The sequence below is a fragment of the Zalophus californianus genome, chromosome 13 (genome assembly GCF_009762305.2).
Source record: "Zalophus californianus isolate mZalCal1 chromosome 13, mZalCal1.pri.v2, whole genome shotgun sequence".
In the NCBI taxonomy this organism is placed as follows: Eukaryota; Metazoa; Chordata; class Mammalia; order Carnivora; family Otariidae; genus Zalophus; species Zalophus californianus.
The window spans coordinates 19,441,510-19,463,698 of record NC_045607.1 but is presented as its reverse complement, the minus strand read 5'-3'; the positions used below and the strand labels follow the sequence as shown (position 1 = coordinate 19,463,698).

Genomic DNA, 22,189 nt, shown 5'->3' with positions numbered 1-22,189 from the left:
CGTGGTGGCGCAAGCCATGTTTGTTCCTTCTAGGAAATTGAGGATCTTGAACAGGGTCGGGCACTCTGTGGCCCCCAACAGGACTGGGGTTCTGACGGCAAGAAGAAAGGGGAAAGGATACTGAGCTCGCGATTCTGCGGTGAGGAGAGACTCATATTTTCCTGGCCACCTCTCCCGACATTGACTCTGCTGGATGTGTTCCTTCAGTTCTCGGATTGCCTGTGTGTGTGCTGCCTTCGTCCACCCACTCTCCTTCAATCTGCTCAACAACAACAAAGATGCTCCTGCAAGGAAGGCTTTTGTGTTCCGCACACTGTAGGAGAGGTTTGACGGTTATGGGGGGAGGGGGTGGCGGTTAGCGCCTATTAATGCAAATCCCTTAATGCTAACATCAGACATCCCTGATCTTACCATTCCGTCTGCATTACATCCTCACGTCCCTCTGCTGTCCTGTGTTCTCCTCTAACTCCCTCTTTGTACCCATTCTTAGGACCTCCACCCCTGAGCCCCCAATTCTCCTTCTTTTATTAAGTAGAGCAATTTAGGCCTGGGGGTCTCCCTTTGCACAAAGACAGCAGAGCAATGACAGTCTTCTTCAACACCCCCCACACCTGCCTTTTCACTGGTGAGAACCAAGACAAGCTTTGAAATATCAGCCTATCCTTTCTCTATCAACTCTGCCAGAGAAGAGGGCACTGCACAGCTGTATCTTTCTTCTGATAGGAATTTTTTTTTTTTTAAGATTTTATTTATTTATTTATTTATTTATTTATTTGAGAGAGAGAATGTGAGAGAGAAAGCAAGCAAGCAAGCAAGCATGAGCAAGGGGAGGGGCAGAGGAAGAAGCAGACTCCCCCCTGAGCAGGGAGACTGAGGCGACCCTGGGCTCGATCCCAGGACCCCGGGATCATGACCCGAACTCAAGGCAGACGCTTAACGGACTGAACCACCCAGGCGCCCTGATAGGAATGTTTTTACTTGTCTTTGGGAGGCAGAAGCAATCATAGGTAGTTTCGATTTTAAATAACATTTTTTTTTTCTATTGCATTCCTGCACAGCATTTGTACTATTAAATACCAAAAATGCAATTAAGTATTTTGGTTAAAAACTAGGGGTTAACAGATTTTTGAAGATATAGAATAAAATAAAGTACTTCTAATTCTAGAGGCAGAGTGGCCCGGGAGTCAGATCAGAGTATGAGTGACAGTCCATTATTGCTGAGTGACCTTGGACAAATATACTATAAGCTCTTCAGACCTCAGTTTTTCTGTCTGTGCAATGTGAGGGTTGGATAAATCAGAGATCACAGACCATGGCCTTTGGGCCTAATTCTGCCACAGGCCTGCTTGCGTGTAGCCCTGAGTGAGAATGATTTTTACAATCTTAAAGGGTGTTTTAAAAATAAAACAAGACTATGCTATGGCGAATGGATGTGATCCACCAAACCTGACATACTTATTCTGTGGCCCTTTACAGAAAAAGTTTGCCCATCCCTGGGTTAGATAGTCTGTTTTTTTCCCCCCACTCTTAGAAGTCTGGGGGTGCTGGTAGCCTAGATGTGCAGGGCCTTGTGGGGCTCAAAAAATGGCGGTGGTTTCCTCCATTTCTGGGATCTCTGTATTCCCATATCAAAGGGAAATGGGAGGGGACATGACTAATCAGGGCCTGGGGCTGGGAGCTACAGAAGATGACTTTACCTTAAACGGGCTGATGAGGTCTGGGGAGAGAGATTTCCCTCCGCAGGTGAGCAGCGGTAGGACACGTCAGATCCTGGAAACTGTGGGGCAGAACCTTCTGGCTTTCCAGTCACAGCCAGGCCTGCCCACCTGCAGCAGTTGTCAGAAGCCCCCGTTGTGGTCAGCTGGGCCGCTCTGTGTGTGGGGGGAGGTCGGAGGTGGGGGAGTCGGGCCCGGGGTGACTGAGTCACATTGACTCTCCAGTAGGAGACTGAGGTCTTGAATTCCTCCCTGAGTAGGGGATTTTGTGTGGGGACTGGCACCCTTGGTCTCCCGCTTGGAGGCCCATGGAACCAACCCTGGAGGCACACAAGTATTCATTCCTGTTCATCCCCAGTGTGACCTTGGGCAAGTCACTTCACTCCTCCGAGACTCCTTTTGGTCAACACGAAGGCGGTGCTCATGAGTCCCAATCTACTGACCTACTTGTGTTGTTGAAAGGCCAAAAGGCATGCAGAGTGTCCTGCTTCTAGCTACTTTTCAAGGCCTAGAAAAGACAGTGCACTTCTGGAACTGATGCTTTTAAGGGGCTCTGGACTGCCTCATCCCATTTTGGGAACGGCCAATGTTGCTTTAGAGTGGCCTCGTGTATGTTGTCTCGTGCAATTTTATTTTGGCTTCTGACAAATCCTATGGATGATTGTTCTTACTAAAGCTCTTAGGTGGAATGTTGATAGGGTTTAGTAATTTGAGAGAAAAGAGAAAAGACAAATATTCTTGGAAAATAAAAAAAATCTCAGCTGAAAGAGAAGGATAGCAACCCAAAACCAGTTCAGGTGACATTCTGATGTTCTACTTCAAGTGAATTTTTATGCCATTAGAATGTTTTAAAATCCTTTGATTTCCTCTTAGCTTTCTCATTACTAATTTTCATCTCTTTTTCTGCCCCCATGCTGGGTAATTATGGGATGAAAGCATTTTCGCATTACAGATGTCCAGTCACATCTGAGTAATACTCATCCTTGGATGGAGTCAGCCCACAAAGTCTCCTAACTGCTTTTATTTCCATTGTCTTAGCTGGATTTTGCAGAAGCCCTCTGAGATCTGGGCAGCATTATGTCTGTTGTCCATAGGAGGGAAATGGAGGCTCAGGGAAGGTTTAGTGACTTGCTCAGGATCACACCACTACTACACAGCACGGGCAGAATTTCTGACTCACCAGACCTGGCCACCTGTCCTGGGGAAGGCAGCCTGCCCTGAATTCATGGCGTCCGGTATTCCCAGCAGCAACCACCACAAATGCTGGCCGACCCGGCTTTGATGACTTCTCTTTTAAACTTCACAGCAACTCTGCAAAATAGGCCTTTGTTGTTATTGCAGTTTTACAGAAAAGGAAACTAAGACTTAGAGATGTGGGCACTTGGCCAAGTTTACCCAACCAGTTCAAGGCGGGGGCAGGATTTGAACCCAGCACTGCCTGACTCCAGAACCCACGCTCTTGCCCGCTGTCTTCTATGCCGTCATGGGCACAGCCAGGGTTGGTGGAAATGAGGGGGAAGGGAGAGTCTGGGGTGTCTTGGTTCCACAACCCACTGAGATTTCATCTGGTCCATTGGAGAGCCAGATTTGGTCAAGACTGAAGGTGTGTCCAGAACGTCTATCATCAGAAGACCCGTATGTATGAAGGCAGCTACAGGGATGGTCTAAAAACAGCCCTAAGTCTTGTCAGAAGATCTATGTGCGCGTGCATGCAAGGGTGGGGGGCGTCTTTGTTTAGCTCAGGATTCAGGAGCTAATAACATTTATTAAGCCCTTCTTCTATACCGTTAGCTGACTGCAAGATGCATATTTATGGTCTCCATTTTAGGAGGAACTGGAAGCTTCGGGGCGTGCAGGCCCGAGGCCATGCCCCTGGAAGGGCCAGAGCTGGGATTTACATCAGGACTCTCCGGTGCTGAGCCACTCCCCCTGCTGCCTTTCTCTACCTTTTCATTCAGCCCAGGACCCCTTCTTTTTCAAGTGGTGTGCCCCCATATTTCTAATCTGATTCGTCCCCAGGCCCAGCTTCTGGGGAAGGCCCTGGTGCGCCCAGACGTGAGAGAGCTCGTTCCCAGGGACCCAGATGCTGCTCCCGTGCACGTGCTCTGTCGGGTGGGCCCGCTCCTGTCTTCTAGGCCTCTTCCCTCCACGGCATCTTGTGTGACCTACAGGATTGGGGACGGCAGTAGCTAACACCTAGATGCACAGCTCTTCACCCTCACATTCATTCTCCCTCTGAACCGAAGGCTCAAACACTTCCAGGCTGTTCCCCCTGGCTTCTGTTCTGACTCCACCAATAACCTTCAGACGACCTTGGCTCCACGCCTTCCCTCTTCAGGACCTCAGCTTTTCCATCTGCATTAAATGAAGGAGATCCTGGCTTCCTCTGTCCTTTCAATTTTGATCTATGTCAACAAACAACAGCAACTCTCTCAAACCCCGTTTTGCTGGTTGTTGGGGGGCGGGCATTTTTTTCTTCTTACAGTGTGACCTGTGCCCAAATATAGTTGACCCTTCTCCTCTACTCCACCCCCCAAAATGGGGGAGTGAAATTTCGCTTTGAAGCCTCTGATCCTAACAAGCAGAGTCTCCCTGCCCCGGGCACAAGCTGAGCTCCTGACAGCACACAGGAAGGAAGACACACACATTTCCCACCCAGGGGACTGAACCTTTTTCTTTCACCAACCTTGTCCTCTCTTTTTACAAGTGCTCAATTTGTGAACAATTTCGAGAGCTTATTTTAGGGAAAAGCCCATTTTCCACCTGGCAGCAGGGTTTGGTTTTTGAATCGGCTTTGGAAACTATAGCCCAGGGGGAAACGACTGCTCCCTTTGCCAAATGCTTTGTCTTTTCCCTAAAGGGTGTGGCTTTTGAAAGCGTCCCTTTGGCCATCACGACCCCACCCCTCACCTCTGTGCTAACGGGAAGCATGGGTTAAGATAGTAAATGGGACCTCAAACTTGGAGTAGTGTCTTACCAGGCTGCAAAGTTAGGGGTGTGTGGTTCCATTCTTGGCCACTTGGTCCTTTATGGCTGCAGGGTATCTCCCGCCGGGTTGGGGATGGTCTCCTCACTTCCTTGGAAGCAGCATAGATCAGCTGCTCTTTCCCTATGACCAACTGAGTTCTGGAGGTTTGCAGAGCAGCCTGAGGTCGATGTTTTGTCCTCAGGGAGTGTCCCTTTGACACAAGTAGATTGATCAAAAAAAGTAAAAAATTACTAATTTGCGCCTGCCCCGCCCACGAAGTCTGGGGCTGCAGGCTCTTCTGGGTGTGTGCTAACCACCTAAGGCTTTGTAGATCACAAATAAATATAGCTCTTTGGTCTTCGGGGGCCACAGGGTAGCCTGGTAAAAATCCCACTTTCATGGTGTCCCTGCTTTGCTCAAGAATACTCAGTGCTTCCTTGTCATTGTTTTCTGTTTCTCTGTAACAAAATTACTCCCAAACCCAGTGGGCTGGGGACCTGGGGGCACCTCTAGCTGGCTGCTTCTGGCCTCAAGGGCGTGTGTCTGCACGCCTCAGCGGGGGAGACAGGTTTGTTCATAAATACGATAACTGTGATTTGTGTTTGCAGCTTTGGGCCTAAACATGGCCAAAGGAAGTTATTAGGAAATATATCTTAAAGGCAGAAGGGCCTAAAGAATCGTGGGAGTTGGGCGTCCCCAACCTCTCCTAAGAAACAAAACATTCCCAATCGTGTGGAAACCCCTGGGTATCTCTTCCCTATTATGTCTTCCCCACCACCTTTTCACCCAACAAGAAACCCGTCCCTAGAATAAGGTCTTTATCAGCCCCCGCCGTTTCTCCTCTACTCTTACTGCCTCAGCATGCCTGCATCTGTATCGCATTGCTTTGTGGGCTTTTAAGACTCTATTAAATTATGTCACGCTGCGTGTGTTTTTCTGCAATTTTTGTTTTCACCTAACATGATATTTTACAAAGGAATCCCTTTGTTCACCCATCTTTTTCGCTGCTGTATAGTATTTCACCACGTGGACATACTATAATTTATTTATTTGTTCTTTTGTGGATGGACACTCGGGTTGTTTATAATTTCTTTTGAATGAATTGTATGAGCTCTCCTTTGCCCCGATTAGCAGGAAGTTCCCTGTCTCCCCCTGGAGGCTCTGTGCTACCCCCCAAAATGGCTAGGAATCTTAGGGAGTCTCTTAGGTGTAAGGTGTAAGGGATGAGTTCTGCTCAAGAGCCAGGAGAGTCCGTGGCCGTCCTTGCTTCTGTGATGGTTACATGATGTCACTGCTCAAAACTTGTTCTGTGTGATTCTTTGTGTCCTCATTCCTTGATACGGTGATGCCCCAGAAGTCCCGCTGAGCTGGTGAGCAGGAACTGAAGAGCCATAACCTGAAGCGTGAGCCTGGGCCACTGCCGATCCCATGCAGGGGCCCGGTCGTCAGCAAAGCTGTCCCCAGGGCTGGGAATAGGGACAAAGTGCTCTGACCATCTCCAAAGAAAGCCAGCTGAACCAGCAGACCCTCTTTTAAAACTAATAAGAGGAGTTAGCAAGATCACCAGATGCAAGATCAACTACTCAAAATCCATAGCGTGTCTCCCTACCAGCAAATACCAACCATAAAATATAACGGAAAGAATGATGTCATTCATAGGAGCCATCAAAATACCCAGGGATTCATTTATCAGGGAATAAACAAGTCCTCTATGGAAGAAAACTTTGAATTTAATTAAAGGACAGAAAAGGAAGTTTTGAATAAATGGAGAGCTAGCCCATATTCAGGATAGAATAATGTAATATTGTACCTCTTTGAACTGATTTATAAGTTTGATGCAATTGCAGTCAGAATTCCAGACAGATATGGTGAGAAATTCGAGAAACTTATCCTGAAATTAAAAAGCATAAAGGTCTGCAGATAACTGAGTCAACTTTTAAAAAGAAGAGGGACCTATCTCCTAGATATTAAAATATGTGAAAAAGTCATAGTAATAGAAGAATTACAGGATTCCGATGGAAAGACAGGGAAACAGACCAATGGAAGAGGGCAGAGCGTTCAGAGACAGACCATGCCTACTAGAAGGGAGCTTGACATGTAACAAACACAGCACCACAGATCAGCAGGAAAGCTTCCAATGACTTCTAGATGGCTTTGGAAAACTGGCTGACTACATATATCAGAATAAAACTGGATCATTATTACTTTACCTGGAAAACAAAAGTGGACTCCAAATAAATTAAAGGCTTAAATGTCAAAAGTTAAACAATAAAGCTGATTGGATAAATGTAAGGGAAGATTTTGATAAACTGAGAGTGACGACGTCTTTTCAAACAAAACCCACAAAAACAAAGTATAACATGAAAAATGAATGAATTTTATTTTATTTTTTTTACCAAAATTATAGGTTTCTAATCAATGCGATCAGCATTCGATGGAGAGACAACCTATAGACCAATGGTTCTCAACAAGGGGATAATTTTGTTCCCTACCCCAGGACATTTGGCAATATCTAGAGAGATTTTTTTGGTTGTCACAGCTGGGTGGGAGTTGCTACTGGCGTCTAGTGGGTGGAGGCCCCGGATGTTGGTAAACATCCTTCAACGCAGAGGACAAATCTCTGATGAAGAAGTATCTGGCCAAGATGTCAATAGTGCTGATTGTGAAATCCTCCTGTAGACAAGTGTCACAAACAGATGTCACGTCTAAAACCTACATGTGACTAAAACCCAGAATATTCAGGAAGTCCTATAAATTATTAAGGAAAAGACAGGAACCCAACAGAACATTGACAAATAAGCAATTCACAGAGAAGGAAAACTTACTGGCTCATAAATATAAATGAAGAGTCCCTCAAAGTCCCTAAGGATCAAATACAAATTAACACAACAGTGAACTGTTACACTCCCTGGACTGGCAAACATAGATAGTCAGATAAGGTCAAGTGTTCCCAGGGATGTGGGGAACCTGGGACTCTTGCACACTGTTGGTGGGGTGTAGACTGATGCCGTGACTGGGGAGAGCCAGCATACAGAATGTAGACCAGGTAATGTATCCGTACGCACTGGTGAGCACTCAGGTCCTCTGCACAGTTCCTTAAGGGGACATGTTCAAACATGTTCCCCCCAGCATTGCCTTTGGTAGCAGGATGACTGTGGCTCTTCGGGGCACCCTGGAATGGAAAAGTCAAATATGGCACAGGCACGTGAGAAAACAGTACGCGCCGGCCAGAATCCACAAACCAGTTCTACATACACCAGCGTGGGTAGATTTTAAACAATTGTAAGACTTACTCGAAAAAAATTAGAAATAAATGAGAACACAGTTAGCTTTGAATGCTATCTTTGCAAAGGCTGTGTAGGTGAATTGAAAACATACGTGTGTGCACATTTTTACCAGAACACGCACACCTGTGCTTTACATGCCCCTAAATCCATTCTGTGTCTGGCTTTGTTCGCTCAGCACCACGATATATAGGTTAAGGCTTATTCCGAGCTGATGGTGTGCCAGGCACTGTTGTTTTTATTACCCTCCTCCTCATGCCACTGTAGGTCATTATTTTATAAAGAGTTGGATATATATATCAAGGGCGGGCGATAATGAAAAGTAATAAAAATAAAAACAGGAGGGAGGCGTTGTATTTATCAGTCTTCTTAGGCTGTCATAACAAAATACCCCAGGCTGGGTGGATTCAACAATAGAAATTTATTTGCTCATACTTCTGGAGGCTGGAAGTTCAAGATTAAGGTGTCGGCAGGTTTGATTTCTCCTGAGATCTCCGCGGTTTGCAGATGGCCTCCTTCCTGCTCTGTCCTCACATGGCCTTTTCTCTGATGCATGCCTCCCTAGTGTCCCTTCTTCTTCTTATAAGGACACCAGTCCTATTGGGTTGGAGCCTTACTTTATGACCTCGCTGAACATTAATTACCTTCTTAAAGGCCCTATTTCCAAATGCAGTAATACTGGTGGTTAGGGCTTCAGCACGTGCATTTGCAGGGGAAACAATTCAGAAGCTAACAGGCCCATTGATTTTGAAGGGGGCATGAGGAGGCCGCTGGGATACTTGCTTCTTCTGTTTACTGATCCACAGAGGTGTGTGTAGTGGATGAAAATTCATTGACTGTACACTTAGGATTTGCATAGTTTTCTGTGGGTACATTACCCTTCAAAGAAAGTTTTATTTTTTAAAGACTTTATTTATTTATTTGACAGAGAGAGACACAGCGAGAGAGGGAACACAAGCAGGGGGAGCGGGAGAGGGAGAAGCAGGCTCCCCGCTGAGCAGGGAGCCCGATGCGGGGCTCGATCCCAGGACCCTGGGATCACGACCTGAGCCAAAGGCAGATGCTTAACGACTGAGCCACCCAGGTGCCCCTCAAAGAAAGTTTTAAAAGAGAGGTTGAATTTTACTAACTTTTACTGTATTTGCTGATAGGTTCTATAGATTTTCTCCTTTGCTCTTTCACTGTGGTTCTGTGATAGTTTGCTAGGGTGTGGCCATGACAAAGTACCGCAGGCTGGGTGACTTGAACCACAGAAATTTATTTTCTCATAATTTTAGAGGTCAGAAATCCAAGATTAGGACCTACCCTGATGACCTTATTTTAGCTTAATTATCTCTTTAAAGACCCTATCTCTAGATACAGTCACATTCTGAGGTCCTGGGGGTTAGGGCTTCAACATGTGAATTTGGGGGAGACCCAGTTCAGCTCATAACAGCTAAATTCCATGAATGGATTATCTGGAGGAATATGTTTGTGGTAATACTTGATCATAAGATATTTTACACATTGCCAAATTCAAGTTGCTAACATTTCAGCGAAGATTTTAGAAAGTCTAGGACCATATTTACTTGTGTCTTACGTTTTATTTTATGGTGCGATCCCTATCGGGTTTAAGCATCAGGTTATAATAGCTTTATAAAATGGGCTAGGTAACTTTTGCTCTTCATTACATTCCACAAAGCAACAGTTCTAATTTTATTTCACGTGTGCCTCGAAGGCTTGGTGAAACCAAACAGTAAAAATCTATTGCCTCAACAGAAAGGAAATCAATGGGGGACAAAAGCAGCAGGGCCTTTGTAAAGGTGGATGAGGAACAGCACCGTGAGTATGGTGCCTGCATCCAAGGTCCAATTCCCACTTCCTCAAAACGTACAAAGGAAAGAACAAACCAAGTCGGATCAGGCTGCGCTCCTGCTCAAACTCTTCAGTGGCTCCCCATTGCCCTTGGGAAAGAGTCCACTCTTCACCACAGAACTTCCAGGTTCTTGGGGTGCTGGCCCTACCAACCTGTCCCCTCTTCCTCTCTGAACCAGGGACAGGCTCAAATGCATGAGCTTTTCTCTCACTCCTAGGCTTTTGCTCAGATATCACCTCTTCCAGGAAGCCTTCCAGATCTGCCTCCCTCCCTCCCCCGCAACTACCCGTTCAATTAAATGCCCTTCTTCTGTGTTCCTCTTGACCTCCCTGCTTCCCCCAACCTCAGCCCTCCCCATCCCATCTCTCCCAGTGCTGGGAGCCCTTTCCGGAGCTGGGCCTCTCGTCATGGGCTCCAGACAGACTCTGAGGGATGTATGACAGTCTGAGACCCACAGAGTCACATCAGGGAAACAGCCTTCCCCTAATTAAACATGCAAAGAAATGGGCCTCAGTGTTTGCTCTGAAGCCAAACTTTTTTTGAGAAGATCATGGCTCTCAAAATTAATCTAAAGTTAATCACCACCAGTTTTGCAGGGGGGAGTTGGGTAGGCGGGAAAATGCAGCATTCCACCCTCCCTCTCTCAAAGCACGGAGCCTTCCCGAGGCAACTTCTTCCAGTGGGCTTCAGGGGCCGGCTGAGACAGACTCCCTCGATCTCAAGGAGGCTCTCAAGCCTCTAACCTTTGTACTACCTCTCTTTCCTTCTTTTTGCCTTGAATGGGCCTATTTGAAAACTATCTGACTCTTCTTTGAGCCCCAGAGTCACTCATCCCTTACGTGACAGCTTGATAGGATCCCGGGGATCGTGGAAAATAGGGTCCCCTCCTGCAATGTAGCTACCCAGAAACAGACCAGGGAGGAGAAGGGGCTTGTCCGGTCCACCCCCCTTGAGGCACAGAGGCAGGTCTGGACACAGGACTCTTGCCACCAGGTGGAGACTCTGGTGGTGTGTGTTCTAGACCCCGTGAGATACCAGGACCTCCCACCTGGGCTGCAAGCTTCCCTCTTTTATGTCACCTCTGCCCTCCTGCTATGACTGAATGGTGTCCCCCACCACCCCCCACCTCCCCCCCACTGATATATTGAAGCCCTAACCCCTAGTGTGACTGTATTTGGAGCCGGGGCCATTAGGGGAGTGATTAGGTTATCCGCTTGGTCGGGGTGGAGACTTGATCCAATCGCCATAGTGTCCTCATGAGAAGAGATGCTCCAAACTCCACCACGTGAGCATGCAGCGAGAAGGTGGCCCATCGGCCAGCCAGGAGGGGAGCCCCCCCAGAGCCCCGCCATGCTGGCACCCTGACCTCAGACGACCAGCTTCCAGAGCTGTGAGAAAACCAACCTCTGTTCTTCCAGCTGCCCTGCCTGTGGTCTCCATTCCGGTGCCGGAGCCGAGACCCCTGCCAGCCCCCTCGTGGCTCTGCTTCACCTATCGGCGCGTTGGCTCCCTTTCTTCCTAAGATCCAGAATGTCGGTGTTCTCTGAGCTTTCCCCCTTTGCTCCCTTGTCCTTCCCCTCCTCTTCTCCTGTTCCCTCTCTTTCTTCTCGTTTCTGCGCTCTGACTCTCATTTCTGCAATTCTAGCCTCACCGCAAGTGATATCCCCGTTTATCATTCTCCCCCCCACCCCCCGCCCCATCCCTACCCAGCATCTCCCGCCGCTTCCCGGACTTTTCTACTTGGATCTCTTGCTGTCAGAGACGAGCATCCACCCCTGGACCGGAAGCTTCCTGCCTCCCCCCCGTCCTGGCTTCCCTGCTGTTGGCACCCCTCCCCTGTGACGGTTGCGTGGCCTTGGGATAAATTTCCCTGTCACCTTGGCCCTCCGTTCTCTCCCTCTGGACCAGAGAAAAGTGGGCGTGAGGTGCAACCTTAGGGAGTGGTTAGCAAACTTGGTCGAATAGTCAAAATGCACAGCTGCTCTAGCCACAGGATTTGAATAGCCGGCAGGAGTAGCCTCTCTGAGTCATGAGGGACGAAACCACGCGGCCCCCACCTCTTGTGCGTTTTCTTGGAATCGGGTGTGTGGGTGTGAGCAGCCTCTCACGAAGACCTCTGAGGCAATGCATCCTGAAAGGAGGCTCGCAGCTGACCCGTACAAGAGCATTCTGCAGTTGACAAAGTGCTTTCACACACCTTGACTCATTTCCACCTTACGACAACCCGGAGGGGCTGGGATTATTATTCCCAGTCAAGAGCTGCAGAGACTGAGCCCCTGAGAGGGGCTTGCCCACGGTCGTGACTGGTAGATGGCCAGACTGGTCTTCCTGCTTATAGATGGAGGAAAGCATGAGTGCAGGGCCCCTCTCCCTGCCAGGCTCTGTCAGGTGTCACCTTGACACATGAGGGAAGTCGAGGCTTAGATACATGGGATGATTTGCTCAGGGTCTTCACCTCCTGAGTGCTGTCATGAGGGTCCAAACCCTACGTGGCTCTGACCCCAAAGTCAATGGATGCACACATTCATTAAGTGCATGGCGCCCCAACTCCCAGGACCCTCTTTGACCTGGAAGGACTTCCCAATGGCTCCTGAGCTGTGGCTTGTCCACCCTGTCATAGTGGTTCCCAGTCTGGAGGGAGTCATTGTCCTCTATCATCACCCCCACCTTTGGTACCACTTCTTGAGTGCTCACAAATGCCAAGCACTGCACCAGATGCATTATATAACTGATGTTCTGGGCTGACTGGTGTCCCTCCGCCCCGAAATTCATGTGTCAAAGTCCTCACCCCCAATACCTCAGATTATGGCTATATGTAAAGAGAGGGTTTAAAAAGAGATAATTAATTTAAAATGAGGTCATTAGGGTGGGCCCTGATTCAGTATGACAGGTGTCCTTATAGGAAGAGGAAGTTAGGACATAGACACTCAGAGGGAGGACCATGTGAGCACACAAGGAGGAGATGACCATTTGCAAGGTGAGGAGAGGGTTTCTCCCTCAGAAAAACCAACCCTGCTGTCACCTTGATCTTGGACTTCTGGTTTCCAGAACTGTAGGGAGTAAATGTCTGTTGTTGACGCCCCTGCTCTGTGGTACTTTGCTATGGCGGTCCCAGCAAACTCATATACCTGGTCTCCTTTGGTTGTCACAGGCATTTTGGGAAACAGGGGTCCTTTTTTTTAGTTCCAGAGGTAGAATTTAGTGATTCATCAGTTGCATATAACAGCCAGTGTTCATTCCATCAACTGCCCTCCTTCATGCCCATCATCCAGTTACCTCATCCCCCACCCAACTCCCCTTCCTCAGCCCTCACTTTGTTTCCTCGAGTTCAGCAACTCTTCTGGTTTGTCTCCCTCTCTGTTTTCATCTTATTATATTTTTCCTTCCCTTCCCCTATGTTCATCTGTTTTGTTTCTTAAATTCCACATGAGTGAGATCATATGATAATTGTTTCTCTGACTGACTTATTTCACTTAGCATAATTAACCTCCAGTCCCATCCACGTTGTTGCAAATGGCAAGATTTCATTCCTTTTGATGGCTGCATAATAGTCCATGGTGTATATATACCACATCTTCTTTATCCATTCATCTGTCGATAGGCATCGGGCTCTTTCCATAGTTTGGCTGTTGTGGACATTGCTGCTATAAACATTGGGGTGCATGTGCCCCTTCGAATCACTCTGTTTGTATCCTTTGGATAAATACCTAGTAGTACACTTGCTGGTTCTGTTTTTAACTTTTTGAGGAACCTCCATACTGTTTTCCAGAGTGGCTGCACCACCTTGCATTCCCAGCAACAGTGTGAAAGTGTTCTGCTTTCTCCACATCCTCGACAACATCTGTTGTTTCCTGAGTTGGGAATGGGGTTTCTGATCCCGGGGGGGCGGTGTGCAGAGAAGGCAGGAGTGTGAGAGAAATGGGCCTCATGAGGTGGCCTGGGAGACCTGCTGACAACCAGACCTGGGCCCACAAAGCGGCAGGTATCCTGGTGAGATCTTCATCTTGGGGCCTGGTGGCCCTCAGCTCTGTGAGTTCAGAAACCCCAGGGTCAGCCCACCAAGAATGGAAATCACCAGCCACCCTTAACTGGGCTCTGCCCCTGTGCCAGGCGCCTCCTTGGTGCTGTACACAGCAGCCCCATGGGGGCAAGTACCACCCTCTCTTCACTTTACAAATGGGGACATGGTGGCTCCCGGAGTTCCCCTGGCTTGCCCTCCAATACAGCTTGTAGGGCCTAGAAGTAAAGTGTGAATCAGATTTTGCTTGGCTCCAGAACCGAGTGACACCAATCAACTCGAAAAGAATGGTACAGACACACACACACGCACAGCCCCGATGTCAAGGGGAGTTTCTCATGAGAACACGCTCCTGCGTGGTCTGGATTATCTGGAGCCTGCAGGGGCACTTCGTTCCCCGTAGTCATGCTTGTCAGAAATTGGTTGGTAATGCTGGGACTGGGGTGAGGAGAGTGAGAAAAGATGTGTTTCTTCATCTCCAAAGCTGATCAGGTGAAGCGGTTAGGAGAACGCACCCTTGAAGCCAGTCTGCTGGGATTTAAGTCTTGGCCTCATCCTTGCCAGTTCTGTGACCTAGGACAAGTTGTGTGACCCCTGGGTGCTCAGTGTCCTCATGCACACAGGAGGTTGTGCTCACAGGGCCCCCTCCTGGGACTGTTGGCGGGGGCAGGTGGGTCCATGCTCCTAGAGCTCCCCATAGGCCCCTGTTCCAGGTGGGGTAGGGAGGGGAGCGCCCTTCCATCGAGGGGCCCCCTGTGCCGAGAGATCTGGAGATCTTGATACCTCTGGGGCGGTCTGGGGTGGTTTCTCCTTGTCTTTGCTTTCCTGGACGTCAGGTCTGGCCGACCCTGCTTTGTTTACCATCTTCGTCCTCACAGAACCCAGTCTGATGCCTACAGGTCATCCTCCCTGGAGTTTTGGAAACCTCCCACTCACACAATCTCCCAGTCCTTAGGAGGTCTCACCTCTTTGATTTTGGTGACTTGAATATTCTACCCCCCTCTCTTGCTTCAAGGCCTCTCTCTTTGCCTGACCAATTCCTACTCATCCCTCAGGTGTCAGCCTAAGTGCTGTCTTTTCTGAGAACCCTGACTTCATCCTAGTTTCTGGGCCCCACAGATCCTACCAGAGAAGCGGTCATGGAATAGTAAGGGTCTTTCTGCCCCCCAAAAGCCATTAGTCATGAGTTTCACTGAGGGCCGCCCGTGAGGAGTGAGGCTGTAGGGTGAAGCAGCAAGGCCAATTCTGTTCCCACTTACTCCCAAGGTCTCAACATACATTTGCTTTACCCTCCAGATCCTGTCGGTGACCTCTGATGGAGAAACTCAGGCTCAGGGAGGTAAGGAGCTTGCTGAAGGAGATCACAGGAGTGGATGAGCTGGACTTTGGGTTCGGAGCTGACTTCTAGCATTACTTTGTGCTTTCCTAAAGCATTTTGTCACTGTGTCCAAGTTTCATTGTCTGCACAATGGGAACATGGGTGCCTGGAGTCAGCCATGGGTTAAGGATGTGGAAGGAAAGTGCAAAGAGCCTCAAATAGAAGATGCCTGTTGTGCACGAAGTGCATGTCGGGATGTGGCTTCACGGATTTGACACTTCTAGTAATTTGGGGATTGCCGTCACCAAGGGGTACTGTCCCGGACTGGGAGCCTGTCAATGTTGCCCCAGAATTTCTGGGAGGGTGGGGGCAGGGAGAAGATGCTGGGCAGCCTTCTTGCTCATTAATACATTTTGGAGGAAGACTTGGTCTGCATCTGATTTCCGTGCATTTATTCAGGACTGGCAGGAAAGTCAACAACCCAAGTCCTGGGATGTGGCTGCAGACCTGTGATCCGAAAACTTGCCTGCTTGTTAGAATCCCTGGGCAGATTTTAAAAACTTCAATGTCTGGTGGCATCTGAGACCAGTGACTTTTAGAGTCCTGATGGACGGGGCCTGGGCTGCTGGTGAGGCCTCCTTGTGAAGAAATGACTTCTGATGGACATGATAAAGCATCCAAAATAAAATCCCAAAGATGGTAATAAGGCAAGAGAAGAGGGGGGATTCTATGTATTGAGCACCTGTTCCTCCATGGTTACATCTTCTGAGCACTGCCGGGAAAGTTTCTTGGCTTTCAAGGACCCAGTGATTAGGCTGATCATTCAGATTAGGCCAGATAAAAGGGTAATCTCCCCAACTCAAGGTCCTTAAGTTAATCACATCTGCAAAATCCCTTTTGCCACAATAAAGTAACATATTCATAGGTTCTAGGGATTAGGACATCTTTGCTGGGCCATTATTCTGCTTAAAACACGTGCTTAGCACAGTCAGGGGTCAGTAAAAGTTAGCTACGTTCCAGCAGTGATTTGGAGAGGCAGACACTATTATCCTGCCTGGTCCCTGTCACTCCCTTGCTGTGTGACCTTGAGGTGGTTACTTAGCATCTCTGAGCATTAGTTTCCTCCTCTGTATAATAGAGATAATAGTACCTGTTTTATAGTGCTGTTTGTGATAGGTGAAATAAGGCAAGCAAAACACTTAAAACATTGGCACATAATAAGCACCCAGGAGACATTATCTAAAACAACAGCCCCTTCTCCGTGGCTCCTGTCGATCGCCCCGATGTGCCAAACTCTTGGCAGCCTCTGGTCCTTTGTCCCTGCTGGTCCCTCTGCCTGGAGCCTCTGCTGTCTGCTCTGTGCACGGCCGATTCCTCTTCCTTTACAGCTCGCCCCCGGGGCAGGTGCATCCGTGTGGCCCGCCTCTTCTCTCTGTCCTGGCCTCATTTTCTTTCTTTCCTCCGCTCCCCTGTTGCAACTGCCTTGTGCTGACTTGCTGGCCCATCGGGCACCTCTCCCCCCTTCAAGCTACAGACACCACCCCCCCTCGGCCAAGGGCAGGGGCTTTGTTGTTTTACCACGGTCTGGGGTCTACACAGGCTCTGCACTGGAAATATACCTGGTGACCGAACGAGTAAGTCTGCTTCCAGTGGGCAAGTGAGTAAATACTTATGCATTGTGGCCACCACAAAGAGGGAGGTTTGCAGCACTCGGGGGGGGGGGGGGGGAGGTGCAATCTGCGGGGCCGACCTCTGTCCCTTCTCCACTGAGGCACCCAGGACACGGCGGGGTGATAACAGGGTTCCTCTGAGAAGCGTCCCTGAGCCCCCCAGACCGAGGCAGCCCTCCCTGTCTGGTGGCTGATGGCTCCCCGAACGCTTTCCCTACAGGACTCAGTGCAATCATACACATTTGTACAGTTGGCTTTATTTTCATTGGGATAAAATACACATAATATAAAATTTACCCTTAGTGACATTTAGTACATTCACAGTATTGCTCGACTGCCACCACCATCTGGTTCCAGACATTTTTCACCATCTCTGCACACACCTTCAGCAGCTGCTCCCTGTTCTCCCGACTCCCAGCCCCCACCCCCAACCCCCCAACCCTCGATCTGCTTTCTGTCACTATGGATTTGCCTGTTCTGGGTATTTCATGTTCATGGAATGAAGTTAGCATTAAACAATTTTTCTTCTCTGTGGTCTCCCCCAGGGTAAGAACTGCGCCCGTCTGCCTGCTTTCCTGTGCCGAGTCCCCAGCACAGACAGACAGCTGGTGAGACGGGAGGACATTTTCTCCACGAGGCGCCTGGGAGCTCGTGGGAGGCAAGCTCTGTGTCTTAGAGGTTGGACCAGCGGGAGTGCCGGGGTGCTGTCCTTCCGGTGGCCTCTTGCTACATCAAATGTCATCTGAGGACACTCACTTAATACTTTGAAGCATCAATTTCCTCTTCGATAAAATGAGGATGACGACAATGTTTGCCTCATTCGGGTGACCATGAAGAGAAACGACACGCTGTCTGCACGAGGGTGCCTGGCCCAGAGTGGAGTCTTGTGAACATGAGCCAGGAGGATCGTCGTCCCGTGTTTAGCAATCCCAAGCTCTGGGCTGGGCCAGAGGAAGGGTCCAAACTTGGTAAATGTGTTTTAATTGTAATGATGCCTACAAGGGTTTAAACATTAGACAGGTGGACCTCCAGGTCAAAATTGCCGGGAATTCTGTGGGATGGGGGTAAAGAAGAAATCCTTTGCATTAGCTCTTGCTAAGTTTTTCTGCGGGGATGAACACCACCACCATGTCAAAGGCTTGCACCAATGGAAGATTGTCTTGCTCACTCTGTAGGTCCCTGTGGGCCTGTTGTGGCTCTGTCTACATGCTTTGACTTCATTCGGGGGTCCAGGCCGAGGAAGCAGCCCTCCTCTGGGATGTACCATTCCTCCAGCCAAGGGAAGAGGTTAGCAGATGGCTTCCCAAACTCCTGCTCCTGTCTTGCTTACGCCATCATTGCTCACAGCCTGAGGCCACACCAATCACGTGGCCACACCCTGATGTCTGCGGTGGGGTGGGGCCAGGGACAGGACCACCCTCTTCTGAGGACGCCCTGCAGGTCACAGAGCAATGGGTGGGGCGGGATAATCCTCTTCCAAGGAGGACAGCCAAGAATTGGAAATAATAACACGCAGATTGCCCTCTGTTCTGAGAACTTTCAGGTATTTTGGGCGCATGGTCTGGTATGTTCCTTCAGCTTGCTCATTTTGAGTCTCCACCCATAACCCAGGACCATGACCTGAAGAGACTTGGGGCTGGGGTGGCTGTCAAACAAGAACAGGACAAGGGGGTCTCACTGTGAGGGTCTCTAGCTTTACAGATCTGGTCCACAGACCAACGACTTGGAAACTCCCATCATGGCAGTGCGATTTCTGACCGTGGAAAACTGGGAGCAACCTAAATATCCAGCAATAGGAGAATGGCAAATGGACAGTGGTTTTGTTCATGCAACAGCATGTCTGAACTACAGCTAACTACAAAATTGGAAAACTCTCCAAAACATCATGGCAAGTTGAGAAGGCAGATGCGGGAGGATACCTATTAAAAAACATGGCAAGTCTTGGAAACAGGTAGGCAATTCCTCAAAACGTTAAATGTGGAGTGACCATATGACCAGGCAACCTACTCCTAGATGTATACCCAAGAGACCCAGAACCATTTGTCCACACAAAAGCTTGCGTATGAATGGTGATAGCAGCATTATTCACACTAGTCAAAAAGTGAAAGCAACCAAAATGCCCACCGACAGATGAGTGGGTACAGGAAATGTGGTATGTCCACAAAAGGGAATATTATTCAGCCATGAAAAAGAACAGAGGGCTCACACGTGCTGCCATATGGATGAGCCATGCTACGTGGAGGAAGCCAGACTCAAAAGACCATAGGTCATATGATTCCATTTACAGGAAAATGCCCAGAATATGCCAATCTGTAGAAGTATCAGGAAGACTTGTGGTTGCTAGGGGCTGGGGAGACCAGGGAGTGACTGTTGGAAGGGGACAAGGTTTCCTTGTGTGAGGATGAAATGTTCTGGGCTTGAATGGTGGTCACGGTTACCCAACATTGTGAATGCACACTGGATTTTATGCTCTACAGCGATTCAAGTGGTAAATTTTTATTATGCCTTCCTCGGCACAGTGAGAAAAAACAAAGCAGGATACATGTATGAGTGTGCATGAAAAGCAGCTTGGAGGTGCAGAGCCCCCTCTCAGGATAGTGGCGATTTCAGGGAAGTGGTAATATGAATGGGAAGCGGGCTGGGCCGTGAAGTTTCAATGGTATCTGTAACATTTTATTGCCTGAAAATGCCCTGCAGTGTATATGGCAAAATGTCAGCACTTACTAAATCTGGGTTAGCGTGTATTTACTGGTACGATTCTCTTCCTTTTTCTAAATATTTGAAATCTATCATAATTAAAAGAGAAGAAAGCCCAGTGGCTTTGAAACCCGTTTCTGAGCAGCTGAGTGTGAGCGAGCTTTCCCCCACCGCCTGTGCCCTGAGAGCAGGTGACTTAGGGAACAGGGAACATTAGATTTCATTGTATTTTGGCTTGGCTCTATCCTATTATTTTAGACTCTATTGAAATTAATGATGCAGGGACCTTATTTTTTTCCACCTAGACCAGGAGCTTTGACTCTGATCAATGAATTCCATCTTCCGGACGCATAGTGATGGGTTGGCGGTTTTCATCTCAGATAATTGCTTTTTCCCATTTATTTGGTAGTAGACAGGATTTTCCTTTCAGGCCCAAAGATAAGGCAGAAGACTTGTATTCTCAGTTTACAATTTTTAAAATGAGTTATTCCATCGTCATTATAAGCAATTCTCCAATCTATAGAACCTCTCAGAGATGATGAAGTGGAAGAGGGGAGAAGCTCAGGTGCTAATTTTAGATGTTAGAGATTATGTCGCTGAACAAACAGATTTGGGGAGTATCACTGGGGATGGGGCGGGAGATGGTTGGGGGTTGTTTTTCCTTAGTAAGATTTAACACCTTTTTGCCCGTCAAAGTGATTGTCCTGGTTATTTTGGAATCACCTACACAATAAAGTCAACAATAATTTAAACAAGATTTAGCTAAACTTACATCCAGCATCAAGCATGAGGCCACCGGGGTTGGCACTGTTCAAACCCTTACCAAAGGTCCCTTCAAGGTCACGTTGTCCAACAGGCTCATTTTACAGATGAGGAAACGGAGGCTTAGTTTGGCAACACGTCTTGCCCCAGATCCCAAACTCTGTTCTCCTCTTTTGTTTTTTTTTTTTTTTTAAAGATTTTATTTATTTATTTGACGGAGAGAGACACAGTGAGAGAAGGAACACAAGCAGGGAGAGTGGCAGAGGGAGAAGCAGGCTTCCCGCCGAGCAAGGAGCCCGATGTGGGGCTGGATCCCAGGACCCTGGGATCATGACCTGAGCCGAAGGCAGATGCTTAACGACTGAGCCACCCAGGCGCCCCTGTTCTCCTCTTTCAAGGTCAAATTCCTATGGGGTCTACTTGCAAATCTGCTTCCCTTGCTGATCTTGGCTTCGAATGCCTGTTGTGCATTTCTAAAAAACAAACTTTTCCTTCCAAGAATACAGATTCCCCACTACAAAGATTTTTCTATGGGATGATCATGCTATGAAAAGAACCCTGCCAACTGGAGGCAGAAAACCTGGTTCAAATCCTCGCCTCACCTGCATGAGTTCATGAGTCGGCTTCCTCCCCTACATATGGAGCTAAGGGATCTCCAAGTCCAAGGGCTGTTGTGACATGGCAAATGTTCCCTGTGCTTGCGAAACTGGAAGTCAAAGTTCGGGGCCCCACTGGCAAGGAGCTGGGCCTATGCATGCGTCCAGATGACAACACAGAGTTGGGCTTCCCATGGAGGCCCGGCGCCAATGAGAGCTAGCTTCTCTCATGTCCTTGCTATGTGCTAAGCACTGTGACTGTTACAGTTTGTGGACTTTTCTTTTGTAAGCCTTGAACAACCCTATCATGTAGATGCTGTCATTATCCCTTCTACTGATGGGAAAGTAAGGCACAGGTAGGCTAAGCAGCTTACTACAAGGCTGCTGAGAGGAGCCAGAATTTCCCCCCGGGCCCGTGGGCTCCAGCACTCCTGCCTGTGGCCGCAGGGCTGGCGTTCCTCTCTGCTTTTGTGGCCTAGTACACATTTACAGATCGCTTAGCGTCTTCCGCATGTGAGCCCCAGCACCTTCTTGTCTCGATCCTAGGAATCTTTGGAGCATCCTCATGGCTCAGAACATCCCTTCAAAACACATGCTGTCCTTCCCGGCCTCTCCCTATCCCAGGAGAGTGAAAGCGGGCTGATGGTCTAATTGCTACCGTTTCTTGACCGCCTACTGCGTGCCTACCAGCCACTGCCGGCCACTCACAGGTAGGTCCGAATTAATCGTCACAATGACCGTATCATGTTGATGTTATTGTCTACATTTTCTAAGATGTGGAGAAGTAGGTCTGGAGTGAATAAATATCCAAGGACAGAGAGGTTGCCGAGACAGCAGAGTTGGGTTTCCAAACCAGGTCTGTCTTACCCCAAAGCCTTCATTCTTTCTAGAAACATCGTGCTGCCTTCAGAAGGAGGAAACACCAAATGTGCCCCCAAGGTGGTGTCACTTCCTCCCTTGACTTTGATTGTGCACATACACCTGTGTTGCTAGAAGGAGGCAGAGTGAGGGCAAACATGCTTAGAATGAGCATGAAACCCATCGTTAAAAAAAAAAAAAAAAGTGAGCATGGAAAGCCAATCTAGAGAAGCCTTGGGGAGGCAAACAGAACCTTTTGTGATTTTGACCTTCAACCCCTGACTGACGTCCTACTGGGATGTCCCAGTACTCCTTACTGGGATAAGGGATGGTGAAGAAGTTGGTCTACATCGGCACAGATAATTTTCAGCGTGGGACTGAGCAACGACTTGGAAGTCAGGTGGGCTTGGCTTCAAATTCTGACTCTTCCACTTACGAGCTGTTTGAT

At 48.4% G+C, this 22,189-nt stretch overlaps 1 long non-coding RNA gene across 1 annotated transcript; it reads left to right on the top strand.

Annotated features, from left to right (window-relative positions):
• Positions 1-63: 63 nt before the first annotated feature.
• On the top strand, positions 64-21,575 carry LOC113934746. The gene is made up of 5 exons (XR_003523783.2): positions 64-315; positions 17,374-17,796; positions 18,004-18,115; positions 18,522-18,779; positions 21,430-21,575. It is a non-coding gene; the product is annotated as an uncharacterized LOC113934746 (long non-coding RNA).
• The last annotated feature ends 614 nt before the right edge of the window (positions 21,576-22,189 follow it).